The 14,839-nt window shown below is 39.4% G+C and overlaps 1 long non-coding RNA gene across 1 annotated transcript; it reads left to right on the plus strand.

Annotated features, from left to right (window-relative positions):
• The first annotated feature begins 6,536 nt into the window (after positions 1–6,536).
• LOC145863127 (uncharacterized) lies at positions 6,537–14,457 on the plus strand. Its single transcript, XR_014382452.1, has 2 exons — positions 6,537–7,103; positions 11,628–14,457. It is a non-coding gene; the product is annotated as an uncharacterized LOC145863127 (long non-coding RNA).
• The last annotated feature ends 382 nt before the right edge of the window (positions 14,458–14,839 follow it).

The following is a 14,839-nucleotide window of genomic DNA, read 5'->3' on the forward strand; positions in this document are numbered from 1 at the left end:
AAAACTGTTGTGCTGATTTAACAAAGCTTTTGTAAACAGTGTTGTTGCATAACAATCAGGCAGTAGAACAACAATAATCATCACCCTCTTGACCAATCTTCCCTCCCCTTAACATTGGGTTGATTCAGACCCTGTCAGAGTACCAGGTGGACATTGGGTTGATTCAGACCCTGTCAGTGTACCAGGTGGACATTGGGTTTGATTCAGACCCTGTCAGTGTACCAGGTGGACATTGGGTTTGATTCAGAGCCTGCCAGTGTACCAGGTGGACATTGGGTTTGATTCAGACCCTGTCAGTGTACCAGGTGGACATTGGGTTGATTCAGACCCTGTCAGTGTACCAGGTGGACATTGGGTTTGATTCAGAGCCTGCCAGTGTACCAGGTGGACATTGGGTTTAATTCAGACCCTGTCAGTGTACCAGGTGGACATTGGGTTTGATTCAGACCCTGCCACTGTACCAGGTGGACATTGGGTTTGATTCAGACCCTGCCAGTGTACCAGGTGGACATTGGGTTTGATTCAGACCCTGCCAGCATGGCCAGAAATGTATTCCAAGGTCAGTAACTTATAACCACAGAACCACCCCAGACCTTTCATGCATGACTAAAAACACCTAAGTATTAGATTTACTGCCATGGTCTAGTATGTCACTGCATCAGACACCATTCACAATGCTGGCTGAGGTACGAGTAAAACACGACATATTATTTGCTAACCATTCACAATGCTGGCTGAGGTACGAGTAAAACATGAAATATTATTTCCTAATTGTAAAAAATTCCCCAATCTTTAAAACAAGATCTGATATGGCAAGGCTTTAGTTCAGTGGGCTTTTCCATTGTTGAGGAAAGCAGGGGAAGTGTTGTGAGTAACAGAACTGCCTACGGTGTGGGGGAAGGGACGCTGCTCACTGATTGGCTGTAGTGACAAGGGTCCCTCCAAAAATCTATCACTATTCCAACTCAAATTCTCCCCCAAATCTACCACTAATAGGCCAAGCCTCCACAGACCCTGTCTTGTATTGACAAACAGAACAAATCATTTGATATTCAAATATGTCATTTAAAATAGCTAAATTCAATCCAGCTGGGCCTTTTTAACACAGACAGTTGTTCCTGCTGTAGATGTTATGCCTTTGTACAGATCTAGGATCAGTTCTCCTCCACAATGCATATTCAGTACCGGTCAATTGTTTGGACACACCTACAAATTCAATGTTTTTTCTTTATTTTAACTGTTGTCTAAGTTGGCCTTCCCTGTGGCTCAGTTGGTAGAGCATGGTGTGTGCAACACCAGGGTTGTGGGTTAGATTCCCACGGGGGGCCAGTACAAAAAAAAAATGCCTGAAATGTATGCATTCACTACTGTAAGTTGCTCTGGATAAGAGCTTCTGCTAAATAACTAAAATGTAAATGTAAAAAATGTACAATAATAGTGAAGACAACACAACTATGAGGTAACTCATATGGAATCATGTAGTAACCAAAAATGTGTTAAAACAATCAAAATATATTTTATATTTAAAATTCTAACATTTTTTGGCTGCATTTCCTTCACTCTGCGGTCCGATTCATCCCAAACCATCTCATAGGCATGGTTGTTGTCTTCACAGTTAACTCTAATGAACTTGTCTTCTGCAGCAGAAGTAACTCTGGGTCTTCCTTTCCTGTGCCAATCCTCATGAGAGCCAGCTTCATCATAGCGATGGATGGTTTTTGTGACTGCACTTGAAGATTCATTCAAAGTTTTTGAAAGTTTCCGTATTGACTGACCTTCATGTGTTAAAGTAATGACGGACTGTCATTTCTTTTTGCTTATTTGAGCTGTTCTTGCCATAATATAGACAAATAGGGCTATCTTCTGTATACCACCACTACATTGTCACAACACAACTGATTGCCTCAAATGCATTAACTTTTTATGGATAGGGGGCAGTATTTTCACGGCCGGATAAAAAATGTACCCAATTTAATCTGGTTATTACTCCTGCCCAGAAACTAGAACATGCATATCATTATTGGCTTTGGATAGAAAACACTCCAAAGTTTCTAAAACTGTTTGAATGGTGTCTGTGAGTATAACAGAACTCAAATGGCAGGCCAAAACCTGAGAAGATTCTGTACAGGAAGTAACCTGTCTGACCATTTCTAGGCCTTCTTTGCCATTTCTATCCAAAACTGAGGATCTCTGCTGTAACGTGACATTTTCTAACGCTCCCATAGGCTCTCAGAAGGCGCCAGAACGTTGAATGATGACTTTGCAGGCCATGGCTGAAAAACAGTAGCGCATTTCGATAGTGGTCTATCTCAGAACAATGAGACTGGGGCGCGCGTGCACGAGTCGACTCCATGTTTTCATTTTCAGTCTTTGAACGAAAACAACAACTCCCGGTCGGAATATTGTCGCTTTTTTACGAGAAAAATCATGTAAAAATTGATTTTAAACAGCGTTTGACATGCTTCGAAGTACGGTAATGTAATATTTTGAATTTTTTTGTGACGAAATGAGCCGGGCACGTCACCCTTCTTTACCCTTCGGATAGTGTCTTGAACGCACGAACAAAACGCCGCTATTTGGATATAACTATGGATTATTTGGAACCAAACCAACATTTGTTATTGAAGTAGAAGTCCTGGGAGTGCATTCTGACGAAGAACAGCAAAGGTAATCCAATTTTTCTTATAGTAAATCTGAGTTTGGTGAGTACCAAACTTGGTGGGTGTCAAAATAGCTAGCCTGTGATGGCGAGCTATCTACTCAGAATATTGCAAAATGTGCTTTCACCAAAAAGCTATTTTAAAATCGGACACCGCGATTGCATAAAGGAGTTCTGTATCTATAATTCTTAAAATAATTTGTATTTTTTTTGTGAATGTTTATTGTGAGTAATTTAGTAAATTCACCGGAAGTGTTCGGTGGGAATGCTAGTTCTGAACGTCACATGCTAATGTAAAAAGCTGGTTTTTGATATAAATATGTACTTGATTGAACAAAACATTAATGTATTGTATAACATAATGTCCTAGGAGTGTCATCTGATTAAGATCATCAAAGGTTAGTGCTGCATTTAGCTGTGGTTTTGGTTTTTGTGACATTATATGCTAGCTTGAAAAATGGGTGTCTGATTATTTCTGGCTGGGTACTCTGCTGACATAATCTAATGTTTTGCTTTCGTTGTAAAGCCTTTTTGAAATCGGACAGTGTGGTTAGATAAAGGAGAGTCTTATCTTTAAAATGCTGTAAAATAAGTCATATGTTTGAAAAATGGACGTTTTCGGATTTTTGAGGACTTTGTATTTCGCGCAATGCCCATCTTTGGATATTGGAGCAGGTGTTCCGCTAGCGGAACGTCTAGATGTAAGAGGTTTTAAGAAAGAAAGAAATTCCACAAATTAACATTTAACAAGGCACACCTGTAAATTGAAATGCATTCCAGGTGACTACCTCATGGTAGATGATAGGAGATGGTCAAAAGATAAAAATCAAACATAATAAAAAGTACATTTGAATGACACTAAGTGGCAGTGTTTTTACAACTAATGCCGGTTTGCCTGAGGCTGATGCCGTGCAGGTGTTGGAACACATGCATATTCACACACTCTCATTCAAACAAACACATACAAGAACACACACATACATGTAATAGTGCCAGACATGCACAAAAACATATACAGTTGTCATTGCTGTTATGATTTTAGTTGTCCTTGATGTCCTTTGTTTTAAATATATTATTTTGTTTTATAATTTTTTTGCATTGTTGTTTGCTGTTTTCTTCTGTCTTTTCCTTTTTTCTCTTTAGTTCATTCTCTTGGTTGTTGGTGCATTGGGAGGGTTCTTGGAGGTGGGGAATGGAGTTAATTGTCTTTTTTTTATTAGGGGGGACTGTGTGAGGGGTCTCGAATGGTTGAGGGACAGCTATTGGGGAACTGTGGGGGGATCTTGGAGGGTTGAGGGACAGCTATTGGGGAACTGTGGGGGGGATCTTAGAGGGTTGAGGGACAGCTATTGGGGAACTGTGGGGGGGATCTTGCAGGGTTGAGGGAAAGCTATTGGGGAACTGTGGGGGGGATCTTGGAGGATTGAGGGACAGCTATTGGGGAACTGTGGGGGGGATCTTGGAGGGTTGAGGGACAGCTATTGGGGAACTGTGGGGGGGATCATGGAGGGTTGAGGGACAGCTATTGGGGAACTGTGGGGGGGATCTTGGAGTGTTCGGGTTTCACTAGATTGTGATCATGAAAAAGGAAACTATGACATATATTTTATATCACTATCATGCACACGCACCCTCACACATAAGGATGGCTCTGTTGTGGACAGACTGATACATGTTTGATAGTGTCTTGATGCTGTATTGTTTGTCCTTCATGTTCTAATACTTTAATGTTACCCCTTCCTTGTGTTGTTTGTAATAAATAATAATAATATATATATATATATATATATATATATATATTTTTTTTTTAAATCAGTCGGGGTCTAAACTTACTGTTGAGAGTTAGAATAGAAGAATAGACAAGGTGTAATTTCGAAATGTGCATCAGCAGTTTTTCTCTTGAAAAAAAATAAAGAGGTGGGGAAAAGTACATTCTACACAAATGACCTTCATTATATCAAAGAACAAATGTGTGTGTCTGAGGGGAAATTAACTTTCATACAGCCAAAACAGGTGAAAAGTTATACCAATATCAGTGGACAATTTGCACTGCTGCTGAAACACATCCCCACAGCATGATGCTGCCACCACCATGCTTCACCGTAGGGATGGTGCAAATTTTCCTCCAGACGTGACACTTGGCATTCAGGCCAAAGAGTTCAATCTTAGTTTAATCAGACCAGAGAATCTTGTTTCTCATGGTCTGAGAGTCCTTTAGGTGCCTTTTGGCAAACTCCAAGTGGGCTGTCATATGCCTTTTACTGAGGAGTAGCTTCCGTCTGGCCTCTCTACCATAAAGGCCTGATTGGTGGAGTGCTGCAGAGATGATGGTCCTTCTGGAAGGTTCTCCCATCTCCACAGAGGAACTCTGGAGCTCTGTCAGAGTGACCATCGGATTCTTGGTCACCTCCCTGACCAAGGCACTTCTCCCCCGATTGCTCAGTTTGGCCAGGCAGCCAGCTCTGGGAAGAGTCTTGGTGGTTCCAAACTTCTTCCATTTCAGAATGATGGAGGCCACTGTGTTCTTGCAGACATTTTTTGGTACCTTTCCCCAGATCTGTGCCTTGACACAATAATGTCTCAGAGCTCTATGGACAATTCTTTTGACATCATGGCTTGGTTTTTGCTCTGACATGCACTGTGAACCTTATATAGAGAGGTGTGTGCCTTTCTAAATCATGTCCAACCAATTTAATTTACCAGAGGTGGACTCCAATCAAGTTGTAGAAACATCTCAAGGATGATAAATGGAATCAGGATGCATCTGAACTCAATTTCGAGTCTCATAGCAAAGGGTCTGAATACTTAAGTACATTTGTAAAAATGTCTAAAAACCTGCTTTGGGATTGTGTAGCGTTTTCAACAACAAAAAATGTTAACCTTTATTTAACTAGGCAAGTTAGTTAAGAACAAATTCTTATTTTCATTGACGGCCTATGAACAGTGGGTTAACTGCCTTGTTCAGGGGCAGAACAACTGATTTGTACCTCGTCAGCTCGGGGATTTGAACTTGCAACCTTTTGGTTACTAGTCCAACGCTCTAATCACTAGGCTACCCTGCCGCCGCATTAGCAGTTTTGTACACAGTCATGTGATACGTGGCATAGAAAAGTCCAATCTTAGGAGAGTATATGGGAGGCACTATACTGTGTGTCTGCAGGTGTCTATCTGGTCAAAACCACTGATACAGGTGCCCCTCCACCCTCTGGTGGGATTGATCATGTCTACAGAGAAACCTAGATTCAAATTCTTAGATTTGTGTGTATTGGGTATATGTTGTGAAATTGTTAGATATTACTTGTTAGATATTACTGCACTGTCGGAGCTAGAAACACAAGCATTTCACTACACCCACAATAATATCTGCTTACCACGTGATGTAACCAATAAAATGTGATTTTGATTTGAAATAACCGTCCTATTTATCAAAGGTGCTTTTGTCTGGGGTCAAAATGACTCCAAAGGATTTGAATTTGAGTCCATATTGATACAGAAACACTAAACCATGATTTAGATGTATTAACAACCAGTTGATTGACAAAGTCATGAAAAATTGGAAGAATTGAATAAAATACATTTTGGCTATGATAAAAGATATGCCTCTGGGGTCAAAATGATCCATGTCAGAAGTATGGTTCAATGCAAATATGTAGTGGGTGTAAAGTTTGTTTTAATTTCTCACTCATTAAAAACGAATCAATCAACACATGCTTCTCTTTTAACGACTTAATATAATAATAAACATTTATGAAATAAATGAAAAATAAACGTTTGGTTCCTCAACTGCGTTGCCCACTCCAGTCAGCAGATGGCGATGTGCGTCTTTTAGGTTCAGGCGATGCTGCCAGTGTGACGTATAATCTAGTGGACGGGACGCTCCTTCAACAACAACAGCTAGTCAGACACCTCGGTAGCTTTCTAGCAAACATAGCTACAACATTCACGCTCTTTACACTGTTTTGGTGTATATTAGTCGCTGTGTATTAAACACACTTCTGTCGTATGTACTTGTTGGCCCATTTAATTATATATTTACGTTGTTTGTCAGCTAGCTGGTTTGCTAAGTTAGCTTAGAACTAGGCTAGTCACTAATGCTAGCTAGCTAACATCCCTGACCATGAGTTCACTAAGCTACTCTCCTCCTGTTAAAGAAGAGGAGGTCTGCTGGACGGAGAAAGAAGCTCTTGTGAAAGAGGAGGAGGAAGAGAAAGATGTTACAATACAAAAACGAGTAGAGGGTGAGGCTGTTACCGTGAAAGAAGAAGAGAAAGACGTTACAGTGAAAGAAGAGGAAGACGCGTTCAGAGTGAAAGAGGAGGATGTTACAGTAAAAGAAGAGGAGGAAGAGAAAGAGGAGGATGCAGTTTATGGAGTGAAAGAGGAAGAGGGGGGATGACTGTCACATTGGAGGAAGAAGAGGAGGTTGGAGATATGTTTAACACCAGTAAGTACCGTCTCTGCAGTCGTTGAACCAATATGCAGTAAAGGGGTTCTACACTTTAATGTTGTTCTGTAGGAATGGCTGAAGCTACACTGTAACGTGTAGAACATCAAGAGTGGAACATCAACAACACGTTAACAATTGATCAAATGCATCCAATGACAATGCCTGAAATACTGTAGTCCTCAATATCTCCTATTAGATTAGCCCAAGATGTTCTCTTAAAGGGGCAATCAGCAGTTGTTACATCCATTTTGGGACTTATACATTAATGATATGTACCCATCTGTTTCTTGAAGAATTTACTTATAAATGCCTCATGAGCTTAGTTCAACTGTCATACCCCATCAGAACCCAAAATATAGGCTTCTTTTACTCCAATGTTTGTCAGTAAATATAAACAAACACTGTATATCCTCAAAACATGGTTAAAACTATAATGTTGATATCATGGATGGTTACATTTCTCCAGCCCCATCCCTCAGCTTTTTACCGAAACGGGCAGGGAGTACACTTTGTTATTGTTTCTACTGCTGATTGCTGCCCCCGTTACTCCTCAAGGTCCAAGGACTGTATGTTATTTTCAGAGGTAGACTGGCTCTGGCAGCTAAAATAGTCAAATATTCCATCTAAATGTGAATCGATTCTCAATTGCGATACGTTTCTAGAAACATAAATTGCTGTACTTTCATATAACGTCAAATCATTTCACACAATACTTAAATATCACATCAAAATTATTTCAAATAATACTTTCATATCACATCAATTATTTCAAATACTTTCACATCAAAATTATTTCAAATAATACTTTTATATCACATCAAAGTTATTTCAAATACTTATACATCAAAATAATTTCACACAATACTTTCATATCACATCAAATTAGGTAACCAGTCGCGATGCCCCAAACAGTGAATGCAAATCAATTTATAACATTTTTGACATGTGTTTTTCTGGATTTTTTTGTTGTTATTCTGTCTCTCACTGTTCAAATAAACCTACCATTAAAATTATAGACTGATCATTTCTTTGTCAGTGGGCAAATGTACAAAATCAGCAGGGGATCAAATACTTTTTTCCCTCACTGTAACTCCCAATCACGGCCAGTTGTGACACAGCCTGGACTCGAACCAGGGTGTCTGTAGTGACGCCTCAAGCACTGAGATACAGTGTTTTAGACCGCTGCACCACTCAGGGGCCCCAAAATTATATTCTAGTGCTGTCCCCACCTCTAATAAATCTTGGTCAACCAAGAGTCGTCTGTTATTTCTACCAATCGATTGGTTATGTGTATTTTTCCATATATAGACACAACCCATGTGTTTCAATAAAATCAACTATATGTACTGAACTGGTCTGATGCTTTAAGCACGCTGTTTGACCAAATAATTAAGACACACAAATGACTCGAGGGATGACTCGAAACTTTTCCATTTCGAGTGGCAATTTATCTGACCATTTCTACTGATCTGGTGCCAGTTAGGATTTTCATATGCACATTTTCATGGAAGATTTTAAAATCATTGTCTGTGATTAATCTACATTCTATCTAAATCTAAAAGAAAATTATACAAATCTAAAAGGAATTTTTACTGCCATTGCCAACTATGTAAAAATAGCCTACATAAAACCAACAAATAAAAACATTGCAGCCTGCAGGTAATAAATATCCTAGAAATCACATTTGCTGCACATGGCCTGTCTACAACGAGCTTAAAACATATCAACTCTCTACTGGGTCCTCCTAAACTTGTGATAGCAAGCTTGCAACATTGTATAAAATATTCTGGGCCCTCAGAGTTTCCCGGCCAGTGAGTTCTGGACAGACACAGCTGTAGGATATTTGTGCAAAGGATAAGAAGTAATCAGGTATTTTATGACATTTCCACTGGATCAGAGCATTACATTTTTCCCTTTTATTCTGAGTGGTTATCGAAAGGGTGAGAGCTGGAAATATATTTTTTTAAATACTTTGAGGAACTATTGTCATTTGCAATTGATTTTGATTAGACTTTGTTTACTTGCTTTTTGATGTGAAGAAAAAATTACTTTGAGAAGCTCCAACTCAGTAGTGGTGGTGCATTAAGACAATCAGAAATACTATCAGAAATCCCCAAATGGGCACATTTATAGGCCTACATTTGCACACAGGCCAGGTAGACTAGTCCTACTTCTATATGTGTAATCAGGTGTGCGTTCTTACTCAACATTGACGGGAGTGTTTCAAACAAAAGACAATTAATAAATCGACAAAACTGACGCATCTTGCGGGGTCAGGTCTGGGTGGTCTGCCAGGGGCCGTTTCATTTAGTATCGGTTTGGGTCGGCATGGGGAATGATTGTATTTCCCTATAGTATGTTGTACCGAAGTTGACCGACTGAAAGGGAGTGTAAATTTGACTATAATTACTGTTCCCTGAAGGAGAGAAACGAGGTACAACACCTGTTTGGCCCCGCCTGTTCCTGGCTCGGTGAAGAGTGATATTAAATTGAATATGACCTAAGGCTCGTATTTCTGTGTTTATTATATTATAATTAAGTCTATGATTTGATATTTGATAGAGCAGTCTGACTGAGCTGTGACTGAGTGGTGGTAGGCAGCAGCAGGCTCGTAAGCATTCATTCAAACATTCATTCAAACAGCACTTTCCTGCGTTTGCCAGCAGCTCTTCGCAATGCTTGAAGCACAGCTCTGTTTATGACTTCAAGCCTGTCAACTCCCAAGATTAGGCTGGCAATACTAAAGTGCCTATAAGAACATCCAATAGTCAAAGGTATATGAAATAGAGAGAAATAGTCCTATAATTCCTATAATAACTGCAACCTAAAACTTCTTAACTGGGAATATTGAAGACTCATGTTAAAAGGAACCACTAGCTTTCATATGTTCTCATGTTCTGAGCAAGGAACTTAAACGTTAGCTTTCTTACATGGCACATATTGCACTTTTACTTTCTTCTCCAACACTGTGTTTTTGCATTATTTAAACCAATGGAACATGTTTCATTATTTATTTAAACCAAATGGAACATGTTTCATTATTTATTTAAACCAAATGGAACATGTTTCATTATTTATTTGAGACTAAATTGATTTTATTGATGTATTATATTAAGTTAAAATAAACGTGTTCATTCAGTATTGTTGTAATTGTCATTATTACAAATATATATATTTAAAATCGGCCGATTTAATCGGTATGTTTTTTTTGGGGGGGGGGGGTCATCCAATAATCGGTATCGGCGTTGAAAAATCATAATCGGTCGACCTCTACTATGTTATTGTTTGTTAAACACTTAGTGTACAAACCCTCATTGTCAGGCTGATGGAAAAGCTAGCCAAGGAGCATTTTACTGGTTGAAGTGTTTTTTAAGTATAAAGCAGTTGATTTGCAACTATAACACAAACATATTAAGCAGGAGATTCAAGCGAGCCTTACAATTATAATCCAAAAGTAGTGTGAAATGCACTCATAAGCAACCTGCAAATGGAGGCTATTTTTGCTGTCAACCTATGAGAACTCCCCTGAGTTTTCCCCCACAGTGGTGAATTAGTGAATAGACACAGAACTTAATGTGAGTTTCCTTGAGTAGCACTCCTGATCTTGTGCTGTAATATTCAGAATACATTGTGAAAATCAAAAATCTTTGCGCACTATTTTTTTGCTCCAGGCAGATATACTACATCCATAACTAGTGGTTTCCTCATTACCAGATATACTACATCCATAACTAGTGGTTTCCTCATTACCAGATATACTACACCCATAACTAGTGGTTTCCTCATTACCAAATATACTACATCCATAACTAGTGGTTTCCTCATTACCAGATATACTACATCCATAACTAGTGGTTTCCTCATTACCAGATATACTACATCCATAACTAGTGGTTTCCTCACTACCAGATATACTACATCCATAACTAGTGGTTTCCTCATTACCAGATATACTACATCCATAACTAGTGGTTTCCTCATTACCAGATATACTACAGCCATAACTAATGGTTTCCTCATTACCAGATATACTACATCCATAACTAGTGGTTTCCTCATTACCAGATATACTACATCCATAACTAGTGGTTTCCTCATTACCAGATATACTACAGCCATAACTAGTGGTTTCCTAATTACCAGATATACTACATCCATAACTACCGGTTTCCTCATTAGCAGTGAGGAGTTTCTGCAATCAAATTGTGTGTGCTTTGACCTCGTGCCGCAATTTTAACGAACACAGAAAGGGGCCAATATTGGAGACCAAAAGTCGTCTGGCACACTGCTTAGGATTTCAACAACTTTAATAACTTATTTCTACTTCCCACTAATGTGAAAACAAGATGAAATATGACTATTGTTGCTAACTTGACTGTCTTAATTGTCAAATTGAACAGATGTCAATTGTTGTAGAACTTCATGGGTATGCTCTGCGCATCACCTTTTACCTAAAAAAAAACAGTGGATTTCTGCTGTTGTGGACCTTTAATCATCTGTCTGACTTTGTCATCCACACAGGAGAGATATGGGACTATCGTGGATCCTCTGGGGACCCTCAACAACATCATGATGCTGACGAGGCAGAGAAGAGTCTCTCCAGATCAGAACTCCACAAGAAACACCAGCAGAGACCCACAGGGAAGAAATCTTACTGCAAATCTACATCATAACTTAAAATACACCAGCGAGTACACACAGGAGAGAAAGCTCACCACTGTTTTGATTGTGGGAAGAGTTACTCGAGCAGATGCACTGAAAGTACACCTGAGAATTCACACAGGAGAGAAATCTTTTGTCTGTGATCAATGTGGGAAGAGTTGTACTGAGTCAGGCAGCCTGAAATCACACCAGAGAACACACACAGGAGAGAAACCTTATGTCTGTGATCAATGTGGGAAGAGTTTTACTCAACCAGACAGCCTGATAGTGCACCAGAGAATACATACAGGAGAGAAATCGTATAGCTGTTATCAATGTGGGAAGAGTTTTACTACATCTAGCCATCGAATTGTACACCTGAGAACACACACAGGAGAGAAACCGTTTGGCTGTGATGAATGTGGGAAGAAATGTACTGTGTCAAACTCCTTGATAGTGCACCAGAGAATACACACAGGAGAGAAATCTTATAGCTGTAGTCAATGTGGGAAGAGTTTTACTCAACCAGACAGCCTGATAGTGCACCAGAGAATACACACAGGAGAGAAACCTTACAGCTGTAATCAATGTGGGAAGAGATGTACTACATCTGGCTCTCTAATTGTACACCAGAGAACACACACAAGAGAGAGAACTTTTAGCTGTGATCAATGTGGGAAGAGTTTTGTTACATCTAGCCATCTAATTGTACACCATAGAACACACACAGGAGAGAAATCTTATAGCTGTGGTCAATGTGGGAAGAGTTTTGGTCAATCTGACAATGCACCAGAGAACACACACAGGAGAGAAACCTTATAGCTGTGGTCAATGTGGGAAGAGTTTTAGTACATCTGGCTATCTGACTGTACACCAGAGAGCACACACAGGTGGACAAATTTTGTAGCTGTGATCAATGTGACAAGAGATTCTCTGATCAAACATCAGAAAATACATACATGAAGGAGTTGTTTCATGATATCAATGAAATATCCCACTTAGCAAAATGTAATTGAAAAGATGTTGAAAATAAGACTAAATAAGACCAATATACATTCGGTTGAAAGTGAAAATTGAGATGTTTTTCTGGTCGTTTTTTTAAATGGCTTGAAAACAACTTAATTTCAACGTACTTGCAGCCTATACACATGGACCCAGTATAATAAATCGGTCTATAATCCATTTTATTAACAATCCTACATCACTCCAGCATTTCTTTACAACATCCAAGTGCTAATTGTCTTTATTCCACTACTGAAGAAGCAGGTCTCAAATCACCTCATATTTCAAACATCCAGCCTGACAAAAAATACATGTTTTATTATTCCATGCCTCACCATTAAGTGAATTATTGCCAATACATATTAACAAAGGGGTGTACATTTGGTTTTGATATTTCATGTTAACAATTCATGAAATATTTAGTAATCATAATTATTTATGCAACCAACTGACACTTTTTGGGTACAATTATATTGACATTGTCGCCCTGCTTTTAGAATATAAGGGTTCATTCTCAGATGTACTAGAGCATGACATTGGGGACCTGGCCCCGATCCAACAACATGCCTCTCGAGTGAACCCTGAAAAGAGAGAGAAGCTCTGCAGTGAGGTGGAAAGTTACTATGGATATTGCAGGAGTTTCCTCTTGAAATCAGACATGTCCATAGTAAGGACAACTTGGTTGCTGATTGTCTCAAGGGTGGGCAGTCAAAAAGATTTGTGTTTTGCGTTTAGCCAGTGTGTTGCCATGGATCACAATTTATTATGACTGCATGTTTTTCCTGTATTGGAGATTCGTTTTGTTTGGACTCGTTCCAAGGAGACGAGAGTTCTAGAAGCTAGTGAGTTTTAGGAAGACGAGAGTTCTAGAAGCTAATGAGTTTTTGGAAGACTAGAGTTCTAGAAGCTAGTGGGGGAAAATTGTTGACAGCCAGTAGACACCATGTTTATATTCTAGAAGGTGAAGCATTGTAGTTGATTATAATGTGAAATGGAAGTTGTTTTCTGTTGGTGGTGAGCAAACTTGTCCTGCAAAAATATAGGATTTATTTGTTGTTACAGGCTTTGGTTTTTCCATATGTGTTTTGAGGTTGGACTTTAGCAAGTATAGCTCGTTAGCCCGTCTAGCTCGTTAGCACGTCTAGCCCGTTAGCTCGTAGGACGCACTGATAGGTGTCACCTCGTTAGTCAGTATGTGTTACACCTGTGCTGGCTTGTCCATCTCGTTAGTGGGAAGGTGTTTCACCTGAGCTGGTCCAGGTTCTATTTAAGAGTGTCTGGCCCAGTGCTCCAGTTGTCTTGATACATGTGGAGAGTCAACACCTTTAGTTGCTCCACCTTTTTGGTTTGCTTCCTGTCTTTAAGTTTGGTGTGGGTTTTTCTTTTGTTTGCCTCTTCTTGGGCAGATTTGGTGGGTGTTTTTTATGTCCCAGTTGTTGTTACTAGTCAACTTTCAGTGGACAGCCCCATAGTGTCTATCAGAGACCCTCCTAAAGAACACACTTATATTTTGGGTTGGATGATGCATCCAATGAATATTTTAATCAATGGCATTTCCTTAGAATGCTCGTTAGTCTTGTTTGTTGTGTACTAAATATTAGTTTATTTTCATTGTCTTTTATTTGTTTTTTCCTGTGAAGCCATTGTGTTGCATCCATGTCTGAAATGTGCTGTATAAATAAAGCTTGATTTGATTTCAACAAATTAACCCAATGACTGACCAATCAACAGACTCTTGGTCCCTCTTAGTATGAAAAACCGTATCAATCCCACTTTTCCAGCCTGCTGAAGGCGTGGTGGAGTGGTAAACACCACCCCCGGCTCTACCAGGGGCTTGAGGTGGTCTCCCACAGCTCTGATTATGTCATGTTCTGTGGCCTTGCTGTTCCATTTCTTGACTGCAACACAGAAACACATTTAGTTATATTATATAAAACACTCAAAGTAATGGATATGGAGCATCTATGGCCTCAGTTACACCTGGCACCTAAATGTGACTTCTGTCATCCGATCACTCCAAACTGAATTAGGTTCAGATCTACCAGGATGGGCCTTTGACATAGTCTGGATGCAGTCAGGCCACTGAATAT

Source organism: Salmo salar, chromosome 02 (genome assembly GCF_965601325.2).
Source record: "Salmo salar chromosome 02, fSalSal1, whole genome shotgun sequence".
NCBI lineage: Eukaryota > Metazoa > Chordata > Actinopteri > Salmoniformes > Salmonidae > Salmo > Salmo salar.